The sequence below is a fragment of the Pogona vitticeps genome, chromosome 2 (assembly GCF_051106095.1).
Source record: "Pogona vitticeps strain Pit_001003342236 chromosome 2, PviZW2.1, whole genome shotgun sequence".
NCBI classification, from domain to species: domain Eukaryota; kingdom Metazoa; phylum Chordata; class Lepidosauria; order Squamata; family Agamidae; genus Pogona; species Pogona vitticeps.
In genome coordinates this window covers 239619328-239628626 of record NC_135784.1, presented here as the reverse complement: position 1 = coordinate 239628626, position 9299 = coordinate 239619328, and the positions used below count along the sequence as shown (strand labels likewise).

At 40.2% G+C, this 9299-nt stretch overlaps 1 long non-coding RNA gene across 1 annotated transcript; it reads left to right on the top strand.

The window, feature by feature from the left end:
- Positions 1 to 405: 405 nt before the first annotated feature.
- LOC144586948 (uncharacterized) lies at positions 406 to 6636 on the top strand. Its single transcript, XR_013542046.1, has 2 exons — positions 406 to 829; positions 6395 to 6636. It is a non-coding gene; the product is annotated as an uncharacterized LOC144586948 (long non-coding RNA).
- Positions 6637 to 9299: the final 2663 nt, after the last annotated feature.

Sequence of the window (9299 nt, the reverse complement as noted above, 5' to 3'; positions counted from 1 at the left end):
CATGGATTCAATCTTATGACTGCTGGTCTTCTGACCCTGCAGCACAGGCTTCTGCGGTTTAGCCCACAGCACCACCACATCCCAACCTCTCTAGTTACTAAACCCCATTGACAATGTTTCTGAAAGAACTCCAACTCCACATACTCAAAAGTCCCTGGAGGCAAATTTTTGGTGGATTCTTTTATTCCTTGGAACTAGAGGGAGGCAATTATTGTTTCAAACTTTGTCCCAGCCAATTTAAATTACATACCAGTACGAAATGCTTTGTGAATGGTTTCTGCTGCCATATCAAAGAGATCATAAACTCTTCTGTCATTAAATAAAATTGAACTCAAACTCTACTCAAAATCTACTCAAACAGACTCTTGGTAGAAATCATCCAAAAATGGTTTTATGCAGGTGTGTGTGTGTGTGTGTGTGTGTGTGTGTGTGTGTGTGTGTGTGTGTGTGTTTGTGTGTGTGCGTGCGTGTGCGCAAATCCTTTCAAATAGCTGTGGACTGAAACCCAGCTACTCCTTGCCATGAATGACCTTCACTGTTTGGAACCTGGAGAGTAAACAAACATTTACTCTGCCATGGAGCCATGCTGTGCCTTACAGACCTGTGACAGTTTATTAGAAACAAATCGCTGGCTCCCCACAACAGCAATGAGTTCTTGAAAGCTGAAGAATTTTTAAATTATGAAATCAATCCCTCAATGCCCTCAAAAGAAAGAAGGAAGGAAGGAAGGAAAAGAGACGCTAAACACCAGCAGGCTGTGTCAACAGTGTCCTTCACGTCAGGTTTAGTGTGAGACAGGCAAGGCGTGACTCAGTACCTTTTTTCCCAGGTATGTTTGTGTTTTTTGAAATGTTTGTTTTACCTTTCAGGTCACTAGTTTCCATACATTCCTGATGTCTTAGAGGTGCAGAGAAGACTTCCCAAACACTGCTCTTAAAAGAGAGTGTATGTCAAATATTTGTTCAGCTGATTAAAACAATTTTACATTTATGTCATGTTTGAAATGTAAACAACATGCTGGGAATGGAAACCAATGGCCCTCCTGCCTTCCTTTTCTCTCTATAAAGAAACACCCACATGCAGTTCTTATTAGAAGATAAGCGCCATTAACGCCACTGTGTGCTGAGTCGTTCGGCCTAAGTTCACTGGTACTAGAGACAACTTTAAATAAACAGGGCTTTTTATAAGTGCCTGAGAACCACTGAGAGGGCTTTTAGTTGCTAATGGAAAACAGCAGCAAAGATATTAGCAAGTTCCTAGTCAGAAGGACTGGTCTAAGACAAGACATTTTGCTGAGCGAGACAAAAGACAAGATGGAACTGGCAGTGAAAACTTACTTCAGCACTGGCAATGAGATAATGTTTTCACTCATTCTTGAAGGAAATAGGCAGATTTTAGGCACACAGGACATGCTGTGTGGAACATACAATGCTGTCCTTCCAGGAGGAAGAAATGAGGAGGATCGATTGTTGTTGCCCATGGCTTCGCCAGCTGGAGCAGTTGGCTCACTCTAAATAATGATAGGGATGGTTCTGATCACAATGAAGTGAGGAAAGTGCAACATTGTCTTCATAAACAGTCATAAACATAATTGCTATGTATAACTTCAGAACCAGCCCAAGATATTTTTCTTCCTGAAACAGGGCAAGACATGGTGTTCTCTTTACTACTTTGAGCTGCCCAGTGTCCAAGGTGAACCAAGTTATTTCAGAAAAAGCCTGCACATTCTTCTCTCTGATGGTTATATAATGAGGACTACTCAAAAACCAAACAATTTGGTGCCCTTTTGATGACATTCAAACCACCTTCCTCAAGCAGTCAGCAGCAGCTGTCTTGGTGAGCCGGCTACCATTTTTCTTCTTCATAATACCACAGAAGAGTTGGTTTAGGGCATTGTTGGGAGAATGCCAACTGCTTGTTGGCCTAGGTGAGAAATAAAGGCCCAGTTCTGCTGTAATGCCCTTCCCTTCATTAGATTTACTTTCAGTATTCATTCCCCCCCTGTGAAATCCTTGGCTTGTCCCCTAATGCTTATTCCTAGCTAAAACCAGCCTAAATATATATATTTCTTTCCTTTCTATTTTTGTTCACCAGGTCCATCAGTAGCAACATGGTTTTAAAGTAATAGGTACTACACAGTAAACTTCTGTGTTAATTTCTGAGAACACTTTGGTAACCAGGGTCTTCAGTGCTAGATATAGTGAGAAAAAGCTGGTTCCCTACCACTAAGCTACAGGGTTCCATAGAGATTTCAAAGATAATTGACGGTTTATGTCCAATATGAATGTGGATGTACTATCTGCAAAGTATTACAGAAGCTAGTGGCAGACAGCAGATTTTGCAGAAGCTTTCGGCAAGATGACAGTTTTGTAGTGGAGAAAATGGCAAACCTCCCTCCTACGACAGAGATGCCAAGTCCTGCTGGGTGCTCTCACAAACACCCACAGAGATCTAACAGAGCTCATTTGTTCTGTATTATATATGAGTTAGTTAACTTAAAAATACTTTTCAAGAGCAATTATTCCAGAACCCCCTGATTGGTTGCAAATGTTCTCATCCTGACATTTGCCAGAAGAAAATTAAAAGCAAGGCTACGTGTTTCATCTTCATGTGCAAATATTTGTTCCAGGAAAATAATTCCTGTGTGGCTTGCAAGTGTCATCTACCCAACATGATTGTATGCATACATGTCATATCTTTATTCTGGCAGAACCATATGTTCTAGAGCAGCCCTTCTCAACTTTTCTTAAAGCCGCAGCCATAAACACGGTATGAAAAAAAAACCATAGGCGGAAACAGGATTATATAAGTTGCATAATAAACCTTATAAGGTGATATATACACAATTGTTTCTAGTCTGTGGCCCCCTTCAAATGTGCCAGGGCCCCCCAGGGGGCCATACGGCCATCACTGAGAATAGATGTTTTACAGTATTCTGGTGGTAGTTCAGTTTTAGAATGTAGTGTTTTTTTAAAAAGCAATTTAAATTAGAGTTAAGGCTCTCTCATATTGGTTAAAGCTCTACAAAACCAGGCCATTGAAAACTAAGGGTGACAATTTCAGACATACCTCATGATTAAGAATTATCTTGTATGATGGCACCAGTACTGCCTACTTTCTTTTTGCCACATTTGTTGTTTAGTCATTAAGTCATGTTCGACTCTTTATGACCCCATGAACCAGAGCATGCCAGGCCCTCCTGTCTTCCACTGCCTCCCGGAGTTGGGTCAAATTCATGTTGGTAGCTTCGATGACACTGTCCAACCATCTCGTCCTCAGTTGTCCCCTTCTCCTCTTGCCTTCACACTTTGCCAATATCAGGGTCTTTTCCAGGGAGTCTTCTCCTCTCATGAGATGGCCAAAGTGTTGGAGCCTCAGCTTCAGGATCTGTCCTTCCAGTGAGCACTCAGGGTTGATTTCCTTCTAAATGGATAGGTTTCTTCTCCTTGCAGTCCAGGGGACTCTCAAGGGTCTCCTCCAGCACCACAATTCAAAAGCATCAATTCTTCGGCGGTCAGCCTTCTTTCTGGTCCAGATCTCATTTCCATACATCGCTACTGGAAAAACCATAGCTCTGACTATGTGGACCTTTGTTGGCAAGGTGATGTCTCTGCTTTTTAAGATGCTGTCTAGGTTTGTCATCGCTTTCCTCCCAAGAAGCAGGCGTCTTTTAATTTCGTGGCTGCTGTCCCCATCTGCAGTGATCATGGAGCCCAAGAAAGTAAAATCTGTCACTGCCATATAGATGTATCCATACTTTAAATTGGTCTTTTAGGCTCAAATCCAGTAGAGGCATGAAGGAATGAAATACCTGGGAGTAGCAAAGATTTCCCATCTTCTCCTAGTAAAGTACTGCATCTTGTATCATCCCATGAAGTGTCTGAGACATGTTATATGGACAGGTAAATTCTCCTGAGAGTTGGCCTGTGCCCCTTTGTAGCTTCCATTGTTAACTGGTAGGACTGGTCTGATGATTTTTTGAAGAGCAGGCTGGTGACAAAATGAAGTCAGGTAACAGAGGCAGCATGTTGGCGTTGTGGCAAATATGAGGGAGCATATTGAGGGGTTATATTTCTCCTCACCTCAAGTGGCAGGAGATCTTGGACTACTTCTGCCGCGAATCCCTCAATGGTGCCATTTTCATTTTTCATGATGCACCTAGGAAAGTCAATACAATTTCGTTCTTTGCTTGCATGTTCCACATCATCCAGTTTTCAAAAATTGGTGAAGGACCAGATAACTGATGCCCCCTCTCAAGACCTGGAGCTATCACTTAATTAAAAGAAAATTCCTATCCCAGCATATCAGAAACCTCACATCTAAGTGCAGCAAGCAGATTTAGGGCCACTTCATACAATAGATTTTGTGCTAGGAAATCAATTTTTGAGTGTAAAACCTGTGCATGTGGCTTCAGTTATGAAATATGCCTGTGGCTATAAATCATGCCCCTTTCCTCCATCTTGCTTGTGACACCTGTACACACACACACATACATACGTGTGCATGCCTTTTTTTCAGTTCTTTTTAAAATCCCAGGAGATAGTACTTTGCAGTTAAACATTCACAAACTCATCGCTGTAGCAGTGCTGGCAGCATTGTTATTATATAAAGACAATTTCACACTCTATTGGAGTGTTAGAAAAAAAGTTAATTCTGCCCAAATTTAAAAATAAAAATAAAATGAAGCATTGGACACATCTGACTTTCTGTCAGACTCCAAATGTGTAGACGGTTCATTAATGTAATTTAGCTCTTAAATAAACCTTTACGTAAGCGCACAATGATTTGCATGTCTACTTTAGGCAAAGGTCTTACAGTGGCTCTCCTACAGGCACCAGATTTTCAGTATCATGAGAAGGAACTGGTTTGTCAGTTACTAATTGATTATTCTTAAATTTTTACTGGCAGAAAAAAGGGATTGTCCTGTTTTCTGCTGTTTTCTGCCACAATAAATTTAGCCGAATTTGAAAGTAATGAATGACAGATAAATAATGTAGTCGCCTCTTAACAGGTCACTTCTTTTGGTTACAAGAGTATAACAAATTCATTTTTAAAAAGTAATGGAACCGATAGGATCAAAATTGCTTAATTCATGTAAGGCGTAACATGTTACAGTTACTTACAAAGTTACTTTGAAGAGGCTTTAAGAAGCATTTTTAAAGGCATTTTGACAGAGGATTTTCCTGGTCATTCTCTTATAAATCCTACATTTTAAAAGAACAAGTAGCAAAAAGTAACCAAACAAAGTCACACACACACACACACACACACACACACACACACACACACACACACACACACACACACACACACACACACACACACACACACACACACACAAATCCTTTCCAAGCTCTGCTTAAATATCACACAATTTTACCTGGGCTGGTGGTGAAGAAGTCCCCATTTGACCCACTGCCTCTGGCAGCAGCATGTCTTAAACCAGTCCTGATCCCAAGTACGTAAATACACACAGAATTGTTGTCTGAATGTGACATTTTGTCAACACGATTTGGAATGCGAGTCATAAGAGCAACTCTGTGACTGTTGAGAGAAATTTGGAGAAGAGGGGGCAGGTATTTTAGCCCACTTAAGCATTGTTCAACTAGGCAAAAGGAAAAAAAAAAGAAGGCAACAGAATTCTTCTCAATGTTGCCAGTGTTATGGCAAGCTTCCACCATGCCTTTGCTCAGCTTAGGCCTCTAGGCAAGCCAATGTTTGCTGCAATTTCCCACCATAATAGCAAGAGAATTTAGCAGTAATGGATAACTAGGGAGAAAATTAAGCAGTTTGCTGAGATACAGAAATGAAGCCAGAAAATATTTGGCCTCGTGGAAGACTTCAAATTCATTGTCAATTCATTAGTATAATTTAGTCCTTGCATAAGCCTTTCGAGTGATAAATTCTGCTAATATGTTTGAAATGCCAGCTGCAAGAACACCCTATTCTGGGTGGCGAGTAAAATTTAAAAGATGGGAATAGAATAAATCCTTCATTTTTATCTGGTAATATGGAGATTGATAAGGGTCTTTGAAAAGAAAAGTCCATCTGCTTACTGTAAATTGAGAATATTAAGGAGGGGGGAATGAAAGGCTAATGCTGCATTTGCAAAATTAGTGTTTCATTCAGCATGAATATTTACCCCCCCCCCCCCATTGGCATACGCAAATAGGACCGATTTATTAGCCTGTAGATTAATATATCACAAGGAAGGCTGAATGGGGATTTAACGTCTAATTATATTCTCTTCTATCCTAGGGCCAGTAGTAGGTGATGCAGTATTAGTGTTCATGTTTCTGTGGAATTGGTCATCATTATGATGGGTTTTACACAGGCTCACTCAAGTCATTATTCAACTCCTTCTGAAGTGAATAATGCTTGTTTTTCATTGTAGAATGAAAGGGGCCGCTAGAGGGGGAACTGCTGAAACGTGGAGCAACATCCAAATTTCTTCACCCTGAATGAAGGTGATCACAGAAGCATCCAAGGTTATCTCATTATGTCTGCAGCATGAGAAGATGGGGAAATTTCGCCTGGAGTTCCCCAATGCACCTCAAGCCAAGCTGCAGTTTTCTCATCCAGTTAAATCATTTCTGGATGTGAGATGGTGGATGGGCAAACAACAACCATTTCTGGCTGTGAGAGATCCTTTGGCTCAGATAAAGAGAGAGAGCAAGGACATGGTGGCTCTAAGGTCGTGATCACACAAGGCAAATGTTCCCTAGCTATACCACTGTTGGGTCATAGTTAGTTAGCATCCTTCAGTCTCGAAAGACTATGGTAACATTCTCTGTATGGAGGACTTGGAACAGCATCTAGTGTGGCTGAGGAGGCTGATTCGAGAGTGACAATCCCTTCCACACTGAAGACAAACTCAATCTGTCCCCTGTCCAGCTCCCTGATTTTGCTACTTTTGTAACTTCCTCTTTGCCTCAGCCTGCTGGACAAGGGTCTCTTCAAATTGGAAGAGGCTGTGATGCAATGCCTGCCTCCAGGCTGAACGCTCAGATGTCAGGGTTTCCCATCTGTTGAGGCCCATTTCTAAGGCCTTCAGATCTCACTTGCAGATGTCCTTGTATCGCAGCTGTGGTCTCCCTCTGGGAAAATTTCCCTGCAGTAATTCTCCATACAGAAGATCCTTTGGAATCCGACCATCAGCCATTCTCACGACATGCCCAAGCCAACGTAGACATCACGTTGTTAGATCATAATTGCAGAAATTTCCAGTAACATGGCATATAGCCATTATTGAATCATTTACCCAGGTAGTGATTTAACTGTTGTTTATTTCCCTTTGTTACTTTGTTCCAATTGTATTTCAATATATTACTTAGTAGTATGACATGCATGCATGACCCTATTGATTCTTTTCCAAAGCCAAGTCACTGAGGAAGGTGGCTTTCATTATTACCATGCAGCTGCCCTGCTATCATTCTTTTCTTTTTAAAAATCTCATGGCTGTTATGTTGATACATAGGTAAACTTACACCAATTGCCAGGTATGCCAGGGCATTGGTATGTGTTGCATCACTCCACCAACTGCCTGGCAAGCGACACAGCCCTTAATGGGGATGCTGGGTCCATCAAGTGCAATGCAGTTCTTCCAGAGGTGCTAGCCCAACAGAGGAAGTTTTACCGAAGAGGAGCCCCTACCTGACTTATTGACGTATTGTTAAATTATTATTATTATTATTATTATTATTATTATTATTATTATTATTATTATTATTATTATTATTATTATTATTATTATTATTATTATTATTATTATTATTATTATTATTATTATTATTATTATTATTATTATCTCATAAATAAGAACAATGAGTCTGCTTATAGAAAGGAAGTACAAAGGTTGATACTTTGGTGTAAAGAAAATCATCTCACACTTAACATCAAAAAAAACTAAAGAACTCATAATTGATTTTAGGAGGAAGAGAAATGTACATTTACCACTGTACATAAACGGTGAGGAAGTGGAGAGAGTTGGTAGTTTTAAATTTCTGGGTACTTACATCTCAGAGGATCTCTCATGGACTATAAATGCCAACATGCTAATGAAGAAGGCACAGAAGAGGCTGTATTTCCTGAGAATGCTTGGCAAGTTAAATTTATCTCAGCATTTACTTCTGTCATACTATCGTAGCACCATTGAGAGTGTCCTAACCTATGGCATTCTGGCATGGTTTGGGAGTAGCTCTGTAGCGGACAAAAAAGCTCTACAGTGGGGTCTTGACTTGAGAACTTAATCCGTATTGGAAGGCGGTTCTCAAGTCAAAAAGTTCTCAGGTCAAATCTGCATTTCCCATAGGAATGCATTGAAAACCATTTGATCCGTATCTGCTCTTTTCCGTCCATAGAAACTAATGGGAAGCTGCTATTCCGCCTTCGACCACTAGAGGGGGATATTTTGTTTCTTTTTTTCTTAGGTCAAGAAAGGTTCAGGGAAGGCAGGGAAAATACAGTCCAGGCAGTGCAGTACCAGGCAGTCAGAAGACTGTCTCCCAATCCACTCTCTAAACGCTGGGAGGAGTGAGGAAGCAGACAGGCACCCTTTTCACTGGCCAACAGTTAACTGAAAGTTCACATTTTGCACTTTCCCTGCCTCCCACGTGGGTTTTTTTCAGTTCTTAACTCAAATCTAAGTATGTAAGTCAAGTCAATATTTTCCTATGAGAGTGGTTCTTAAGTCAAAATGTTCTTAACTCAAGCCGTTCTTAAGTCAAGACCCCACTGTACAGAGAACCATTAAAATTGCCCAGAATATCATCGGGCTCCAGCTACCAACCCTGGATGACATCTTCACATCCCGCTGTCTAAGGAAATCACATAGCATCCTGAGAGACTCTTCCCATCCTGCTTATAACTTTTTTGAACTGTTACCATCTGGCAGAAGATATAGAACAATTAAGACTCAGACCACACGTTTTCTCAATAGTTTTTATCCCAGAGCTATAATTGCAATTAATAATGAGCTTAAAGACCACCAGTAGTGAATAATTAGTTGGACTGTGTTACTTGGCCTGCGGTGTAGATGTTTGTATTTTTAGTGGGGGACTTTTAGTGGGTGGGGAGTGTTTGGGGAATTTTATGTGTGTACATGTGTCTGGTCTCTGTGTGTCTGTGAATTTCGTTGTATGTGTATATACTTACAATGACAACAAATTTATAATAATAATAATAATAATAATAATAATAATAATAATAATAATAATAATTATAATTATAATTATAATTATAATTATAATTATAATTATAATAATAATAATAAAGGAAGGGTCTGCAGTGCCCCAGAAAAC